Here is a 9,363-nt window from a genome sequence, read left to right as displayed (position 1 = left end):
TTTTGTTTTAAATAATAAAGTGCCAAAGTGGAACATTTGGGGATGGCCTGCTCTTGGCCCCTATACATCCTCTGCCTGGAACTGCAGGTACAGTATTACCCCACACTCATAGCTGCCTTTGAAGAATCTCAGGGGAGGTAAGGGAAAGGAATGCCTTTCATCGGTCTGATACTTCCTAGTCTCAATCCAGCAAACCCTTAGATCAGTGGATCTTATATTTCTTTTGGCCACAAGCCACCTCAGGAGCCTGATGAAAGCAATGGACCCTCTCCCAATTCACATTAGCACAGAATTGTACCTACAATTTTAGGGCCATCAAAGACAATCTGAATCCTATCCCTGGTCAACAGATAATTGTGGGGGATTTGATCACAGTGGTTACTTCCTGGTCTTAAGCAGAGATACTTTCCAATAATTATGGGAGAATTTGAACCCTGCAGGTTACTTCCTGGTCTCAAACAAAACATGAGTAATTGTTGTGTCTGGAGTGGGAGGTGGGGAATTTTATTTGTGGCAGGTTTTTTCCTCAGCTCATTCACACAGATGGCTTCCTAAATAATTGTGGGGATGTTATCACAGTAGGGGGCAACCTAAAGTCTTCCTGCTAATGTACCTCTTGGGCACAGGATGTATTGTTCTGCCCTGTAAAAATAGTTTTGGGCTTCAGACTGGCCTATAAGAGTGGGTAACGAAAACCTGCTAATGATGGTTTCTGGTTGAGCTGTTAACCAGAAGCTTCTGATTAGCTGTTAGGATTATAGATCAGTGAACTCAGTTATTTTTGCAAAGAGAAGTAGAGTTCACTTGCCCAATAAACACCTATATTGTAGTGTCTCTCCACTTGCTACGGTTATGTCTCTGAAAATGACCATGGGAAGAGAATTTATAATTGACAAACTTAGAACCTTATGGGGAAAGTAGAGTCAGGAAACAAAGGTCAATTGTGAGTCTATAAAAGATCTTCGAAAGGCTTCTTGGATTTCACTAAAATGAAAAGTTAAAATTGGCACATCAAATACAGAGAACGTCAATGTCTTATACAGATCTTCAGCTAGAAATAGTCGTAAATAGTTCTGTACAATTTCTATCATCCTTTAATCATTAGAGCATTTTCAGGAACTCTCTCTTCCTCTGTTTGATCTTTAATTGTACTATTTATTTTTATTTTTCATGTTTATTTATTTATCTTGAGAGAGAGCAAGCATGGGAGGAACAGAGAGGGAGACAGAGAATCTCAAGCAGGCCATGCACTGTCAGCACAGAACCTAATGTGAGGCTCAATCTCACGAACTGTCAGATCATGACCTGAGTGGAAATCAAGAATCAGATGCTTAGCCAAGTGAGCCACCCAGGAGCCCCTGCATTATTGTTTAAAAATTCTTTAATGTTTATTTATTTTGAGAGAGAGAGAGAGAGAGAGAGAGAGAGAGAGAGAGAGAGAGAGAGAGAGAGACTGTGAATGGGGGAGGGGCAGAGAGACAAGAAAGAGAGAATCCCAAGCAGGCTCTGCACCACCAGCACAGAGCCCATTGTGGTGCTTGATTTCATGAACCATGAGTTCATGATCTGAGCCAAAGTCAAGAGTTGCATGCTTAACCGACTAAGCCACCCAGATGCCCCTGTATTATTTATTTTAAAGTAATACTCTTGTGGGGTGCCTGGCTGGCTCAGTCAGTAGAGCATGCAACTCTTGATCTTGGGGTCATGAGTCTGAGCTTCACATTGGGGTAGAGTTTACTTAAAAAAATAAAGTAATATTCTTATAATAATTTAGTTGTATAGAAATTCTATAGAGTGAAAAGCAAAAGTTGCTCAAATCTCACTCCCTACTCAGACCATCAAACAGTATTAATGGAAGGATATTTGGACTATTTTCCATTTTGGCTATTTTTTTAAGGCTTATATTTGAGATGCATGGTTTTTATAGTTACAGTGATTGCGAAGCGGGTTTGAAGATTCCCGTGATGCTGGGGAGAAGGGAATGGGAATAGTTCAAGTTAAGAAGCCATAAACCCTCTGTTCTTACTGGGATTCAGCTGTTTTTCTCTAATCAAAGCTCCTTGTGTTGTTGCAAGCCTTGGGTTAATATCCAGAGTTCTGAACATGATGACTTTGACAGTTTCATTGCTTTTCTGGAGGAGCAGGTTCATGAAGGTCCTCATGCTGCCATTCCAGACTTCCTCTCAATGCTCTCCAACCCTTTTATACTTCTCTTTTCTCTTTTTAAAAAATATGGGGGGGAGGGCACTTGGCAGGGAGCTGTGGACAGCCTCTAGAAGCTGAGAGTGACCCTCAGCTGACAGCTAGCAAGAATGTCCTAAACCCACAGGAAAGGAATTTCATTAACCACCAGTGAGCTTGTAAGAGGCAATTGCAGCCTGGTTTGGACCCAAAGCAGAGGAGCTAGCAAACCCACTCCCAGACTCCTGACCGTTGTCCTTTTCACCCTTGACCTGCCCCTTTCCCTGCCAAGACCCCAATTCAGAACCAATACCTTTAATCCAGAATATTTAAGGGGCTTTGCAATAATGGAGCCAGTTTCCCCAACTATTCTAAGACCCGTGGAAACCAGAAGTCTTTCATTCTTGGTCTTTTCTGCTTTGTGTGTTGAAATCTAACAGGAACACCTGAGACCTCATGAACTGTATCTCAAATTCTTAAAACCTCCCTGGACAGATGAAGCCTCCTGCTGATCAGGCTAGTAATAAGCCACCCCCAGCTAATCACAAAAGCCGAAGGACCATTGCCAGGTAATGCGTCTTGCACTCAGGGATGTTGCATGAACCCTCTCGTTCTGCCCATGAAAGGTCTAGGAAGAACATCACACACATTCAGACCTTGCCAGCCTTCTTCCTTACTTCCACAGTTGAAGGCATGCATGGACTTGAGTTTGGAAATGTTTGCAACAGGTTCTTAACATAAATCATTCACCCAGCAGATCATGCCCCAAATGCTCCAAGTCATTTCAAAATGTAGGGGGCTCCTGCCTGATTCACCCCCACATCCCATTCCTGCCCCTCCCCCCTGGCTCGATGGGCTCAGACAGTCCTGAGGTGACTCAGCCCAAGCCCAGGAGGAAGGAAGAAGGTTCTGGGATTTGTTTTCTTCCCTCCTCATCTCCATCTGCTGGTAGACTGTTGCATTTCTGGTGTGTATGGAGAGTGACTCCAACTAAATATACACTACCAACCTGTTGGTGGCAAAGGGGTACCAGGACTTTACAGAGGGACCCATTCCTCCAGTCTTGGGCCAGGACATACCACAGCTTCCATGAATCCCTTACTTTTCATTTTACCCGGGCTAGGATGGCCCAAGATAGAGGCTGCATTAAGTATTCCCAGCTTCACGGGAGTGCTTCAGGGATCAGGAATCAAAAATCTAAAGCTTTCTTTTAAAGAATATTCTGTGTATCCATGATGATTTAAAATGGCCTTGGGGCACCTAGGTGATTCAGGCTGTTAGGTATTCAACTCTTGCTGTCGGCTCAGGTAATGATCTCATGGTCTGTGGGTTCGAGCTTCGTGCTAGGCTCTCCACTGACATTGTGGAGCCTGCTTGGGATTCTCTCCCTCTGCCTCTCTCCCACTTGCATTTATGTGTTCTCCCCCCTCTTTCTCAAAATAAATAAATAAATAAACATATAAAATAAAATAATAAAATGGTCTTAAGAAGGAACGGGGCTGAAATGTCTTGTCCTGTTGGGCCCAGTAGGCCAAAAAACCTCTCACTTAGAGACCTTTGATGGATAGGTCTCCGGGGCACAGGAGAATCTATATAAGTGACCTCCAGGGCACAGGAGAATCTCTATAAGTGACCGTTGAGGGCTCTGCCTCGGGGGCACAGGAGAACTATTTGGGAAGTTGTGGAACAAGTCGAAAGACTGTGAAACAACATTTGGCCTCCTGGGCCGCACATATGGCTTCTGTTTATCCTGTCTATGATTTTCTCATTGCTTTTCAAAGAGGCATATACTTTTTGGCTTTGAATCAACATGGGTCAATCAGTGACACCAGCCTTCTCTACTTTGTTGTCTCTAGCTCATTGCCTGCTGTTGGGAGTAAATACAATCCTCTGTCAAGGATTTACTTCTTGAAGGATAGCGTCTTCCCCATAAATAACTGCTGAAGGGCCTTGAAAGAGTGTGAAACTCCTCAAAGAAAGTTCTTTAGGCTTATCTTATGTTTAGAAACAGACTCTTATTAGGGAATCCTTCCTTTGTAGGTATTTATTTGTTCCTGTTATTGACTCCTGTCCTCTCTTCCTTGATAAGAATGATCCTTTCCAGAGCATGTCTTTACTTCAAGGATCATAAACTATGTAATCAATAATAAAAAAATGTAATCACCTATGGTATATAAGACAGTATCTTAGTAAAGTGTGGCTTTACCACCATTCATGTTGTCTGTCTTCTTTCTTATAGATATTGTGCTGACACCAACCCCCTGCTCAGAGACCCTTAGACTGGGGTGTGTGGGCTGGTCCTCCGCATTGTTGGTGGCAAGGATCCTGCCTGACAGAGTTGGCAGAAGCAGAAGCAACTGGTGATCACGTGGCCAAGGAAGTGGACAGCAGTCCCCACATCGCTCATCCTAGAACCTGCCAGAAACTGGGATCTTAATCTTGAACTCCAACCTACTGGGGACAACCTGATTCCAAATGTCTACCTTCTTAGGCCTTTTCCCATTAGACTGCCCGACTCATCAAAGAGAGTTTCTAGCAAGAACTGGGGTAAGGAATGTGTTGATTGGGAGAGGGGAATAGCGGGGACATTCTTGACCCCAACCCTGGAAGAACTTGGCATCAGGTAGGGAATGAAGGTATAGACTTATAGACTTAATTTCAAGGACATGTGACAAGGGCCCTGTTAATTGGCACCAGGCAGAAGGCTGGGGCTTGGCGCAGAAACAAAGCATCAGCCTGGCCTCTAGGACCAGAGGAGCAATCTGTCACAAGGTGCAACTGACGAGGGCACTGCCGAAATGCCAAGGCTGAGGGCCAGGCAACCTGGTGACCCACATGGGCTCTCCTGCCTACTAGTTATTTGGCTTTGTGCACATCACTGTGAGTCTTCTTTAGTTCATTTGGAAAATAAGAAAGTTCACTTGTGGACCCTCTGCAGTCTCAAGCTACCACATGCTTTTCAAATTCTAATGTGGGGGGCTCAGAGTCGCAAGCTCTCAGGCGGTGCTGTCGCTAATGGTCCCCAGATCACACGTGAGTAGTGGGCAAGCATAGAGGACCACAGAGTGGCTCAGGGCTGGTGTGGGTAGAAGGTCAGAGGCAGAACTCTAGTCGTCAGCCCCCCAGGCTTCAGCCAGAGCCACTCACCTTTGTTTTGTTTTACATATCAGGGTTCCACCTAAGATCTTATTTGAAAAATTAAAGGGGTCTTTTTGTTTTTTTTTTTAAGTTTATTCATTTATTTTGAGAAAGAGAGAGAGAGATGGAATGAATGGGGAAGAGGCAGAGAGAGAGAAGAGAGGGAGAATCTTAAGCAGGTTCTGTGCCATCAGCATGGAACCCAATGGGGCTTGAATTTACAAACCATGAGATCATGACGTGATCCAAACCAAGAATTGTAGGCTTAACTGACTGAGCCACCCAGGTGCCCCTGTTTATTTTATTTTTTATTAAAAAATTTTTAATCTTAATTTTTTTTGAGAGACAGAGACAGAGTGCAAGCAGAGGAGGAACAGAGAGAGAAGGAGACACAGAATATGAAGATTGCTCCAGGCTCTGAGCTTTCAGCATAGAGCCCGATGTGAGGCTCGAACTCACAAACTGCAAGATCATGACCTGAGCCGAAGTCGGATGCTTAACCGACTGAGCCACCCAGGTGCCCCTGTTTATTTTTAAAAAGAGCTTGAAAACCATTGGATTTCAGTCTTTGGGGGGGTAGGGACTATTTTAACCCAGTTTTATTATGTAAAATTTCAAACACACACCAAATTCAAAAGAGAAATATAATAAACTCACATGTACCCACTACCTAGCCTCAACAAGTACCACCATTTTGTCAATCTTGCTTCAAATCCAACTGATAAGAACTTTAAAAACCAGGGCAACCTCTCAGTTCTGGGGTCTGGCAGCCAGCTCTGTTAAATGAAACAACTTCTATGATGGCTGGCTGGACATTCATTGATGCTGCATTTGAATGTGGTTAGACAACATGAACTGTAGCTTCTGAAGGACACTCTTCGGAATTAAACAGCCACCATATGGAGCAAGAAGGCAAATACTGAGAAGACCGAGAAGTGGCCTCAGAACACAACATCCAATGTTCGCCATGTTTGGCCAGACACAGATTTAGGAATTCGAAGAGGTCTTCAACACGATTGATCAGAACAGAGACGACTTCATCAACAAGGATAATTTGCATGAAACACTTGTCTCTCTACGGACGAATCCAGCTGATGCCTATCTCGACGCCTCGATGGGTGATGAATGATGCTCCAAGGTCCGTAAGTTTCACCTTACTCCTCATGATGTTTGGTGAGAAGTTGAACGGCATAGATCCAGAAGATATCAGAAACACTTTTGCTTGCTTTGATGAAGAAGCAACACACACGATTCAAGAACATTATCTGAGAGCTGTTGACAGCAACGAGAGATTGGTCTCCAGACAAGCAAGTACATAAGTCATACAGAGACTATAGACAAAAAGGGAAATTTCAATGACATTGAGTTAATGTGCATCTTTAAACATGAAGTAATAGATGAAGATCACTGAAAGGACTTCAGATAAAAACTTCCAATTACTGCCTTATTTACTCTGTTTTATTTCCCAGACACTTACTCCCACCCTGATAAGAACCTGTTGGATGTGACTTAGTTTCACAACTTTGCCTTTTTATTAATTTATTTTTAATTGAAATCCAAGTTAGTTAATACTTAGTTTAATAATGATTTCAGGAATACAATTTAGTGATTCATCAATTACATGTAACACTCAGTGCTCATCCCAACAAGTGCCCTCCTTAATGCCCATCATTCTTTTAGCCCATCCCCTCACCCGATATCCTGCCAGCAACTCTCAGTTTGTTCTCTGTACTTAAGAGTCTCTTATGATTTGTCTCCCTCTATGTTTTTATCTTATTTTTCCTTCCCTTCCTGTATGCTCATTTATTTTGTTTCTTAAATTCCACACATGAGTGAAATCATATATTTGTCTTTCTCTGACTAACTTATTACGCTTAGCATAATACACTTTAGTTCCATCCACATTGTTGCAAATGGCAAGATTTCATTCTTTTGATTGTTAAGTATATATATATCTCACATCTTCTTTATCCATTCATCAGTCGATGGACATTTGGGCTTTTTCCATACTTTGGCTATTGTCGATAGTGCTTCCAAAAACATTAGGGTATATGTGCTCCTTCGAATTAGCATTTTTGTATCCTTTGGATAAATACCTAGTAATGCAATTGCTGGGTCATAGGTAGTTCTATTTTTAATTTTTTGAGGAACCTCCATACTGTTTTCCAGAGTTTATTCCAGATCTTTCTGCCACTAAGCACTTGTATAATGAGATTGGAAAGGGAGATGAGGTTGTAAGTTGTGTTGGAAAAGAGATTGCAAATAAAAATCAACAAGTCAACAAATATGAAAGCCCAAGAAAATATATCTGTATTTCTGGTTTTGCTGGATTTTTATATTTTTACATACTGAAAATGATCTTTTGAAATAAAGATTATTCTGACTCAAATGGAATGTAATGGCAAGTTAAACAAATGAGTGGTCGTTGTGAATAGTCTTTTTTTTCTTGGGTTTTCAACTTCATGTAATTCAGACTTCGTGGTAAAATTGATTTTTCACTTATGTGGGACAATGTCCTTCAAAACTTTTAGGTACACTTTCACATTATCATGCAGTGAAAACTAGTTACAACTTGTTTTTTTCATGCTTCTATTAAGTCAGATGTTGAACTACTAAATGATAAATACGTAATGTCTGAGAAAACATTCAACATTTTATTGATCTAATATTCTAAGAAGTGGCAAAATTCTGAACACTTACTATGTATAAGGTATTGTACACACACAGTATTCATGGACTCTTCTTGACAACTTTGTAAGATAGATTTTTAGTAGCTCCATATTTTAAATGAGGGACTCATCTATTCTTTTAGAGAGAGAAAGAGAGCACGAGCAGGGAGAGAGGCAGGGAGAGTATCTTAAGCAGGTTCCACGATCAGTAAAGAGCCAACATGGGGTTCAATTCATGACCATGAGATTATGACCTGAGCCAAAATCAAAAGTTGGATGCTCAACCAACCAAGTCACCCAGGTGCCTCTATTTTTTTAAAAGATTAAAAACAATTTTAAGCACAATCTACCCCCCAACGTGGGGCTCAAACTCACGATCCCAGGGTCAAGAGTCGCATGCTTCACCAGCTGAGCCAGCCAGGTGACCCATTTAATGGGGGTACTCATTTAAATGAGTCCTCAGTAGTTGGATAACTGATCAGCATCACTATTAGTGAGAGTTGGAATTCCCACCTAGAGCACGTGACTCCAATGTTTACAAGGCTCAAGTGCTAAGTTGTCACTATGAAAAGCCCCAAATGCCAAGAAGTATCGAGACATTTTCGCTACATTATAAATATGGTTCTGTAGTCACTATTGAAATTTAACATAACTAGGGTAATTATTTGAATAGAATTTCAGAAAATTCTATCCCAAGTAAAAAAAAATAGAAGACAAAAGCTTATAAGCAATACTCTTGTATGTTGAAAGGAAGTGCATGTAGTGTAGTGTAGTTTGAAAAACATATCAACCAGGGTTCTATGAGCTTACTTAGAATCCTCAAGGCCAAGCAACATGAGAAATAGAAGAGAAAAATTTGAAAGGAAAAGACATCCACTAAAGTTTCCCACTGTTGTTCAACCTATTCCCTCTTGTACAAGTGTTGTGTTGGTATTTTATTTGCTTAAAAACAATTCATTTACGTATTGTTTAGGATGTTTGGTGCAGTGGAGAAATCTCTGCTTACTTATTATCACTTAGTTTTTCTGGGCTTCTTTTTCCTCATCTCTCTATGCTTGTGGTCCAGCACAGTGCTCTGTAGTTCATAGAGTTTTCACATTTATTATCCACACTCACAGCCCAGGAGGTAAGTAGGCTTAAGTCGAGCTAAAGTGTAGAATGATTGAAGCACTTAACCAAGATTCCTAAAGTACAAGAATCCATATCTGGTCCCCTTTCCTGCATACAAGCTTAAAGTCACCATGAAGTAGCATACAACCAGGTGGAGAATCATTGTGTGCCTAAGGAAAAGAAAAAAAACAGTGGGGTTATCTTGATCATCATTAAACCAATATGTATCGATCAACTGCTACATGCCAGGATCTGTCCTATGTGT

At 41.5% G+C, this 9,363-nt stretch overlaps 1 pseudogene; it reads left to right on the top strand.

Annotated features, from left to right (window-relative positions):
* The first annotated feature begins 5,150 nt into the window (after positions 1–5,150).
* Positions 5,151–6,730, top strand: LOC115283512 (annotated as a pseudogene).
* The last annotated feature ends 2,633 nt before the right edge of the window (positions 6,731–9,363 follow it).

This window comes from Suricata suricatta, chromosome X, assembly GCF_006229205.1.
Source record: "Suricata suricatta isolate VVHF042 chromosome X, meerkat_22Aug2017_6uvM2_HiC, whole genome shotgun sequence".
Classification (NCBI taxonomy): Eukaryota; Metazoa; Chordata; class Mammalia; order Carnivora; family Herpestidae; genus Suricata; species Suricata suricatta.
The sequence above is the reverse complement of the archived record's forward strand: the minus strand, read 5'-3'. Positions and strand labels throughout refer to the sequence as shown.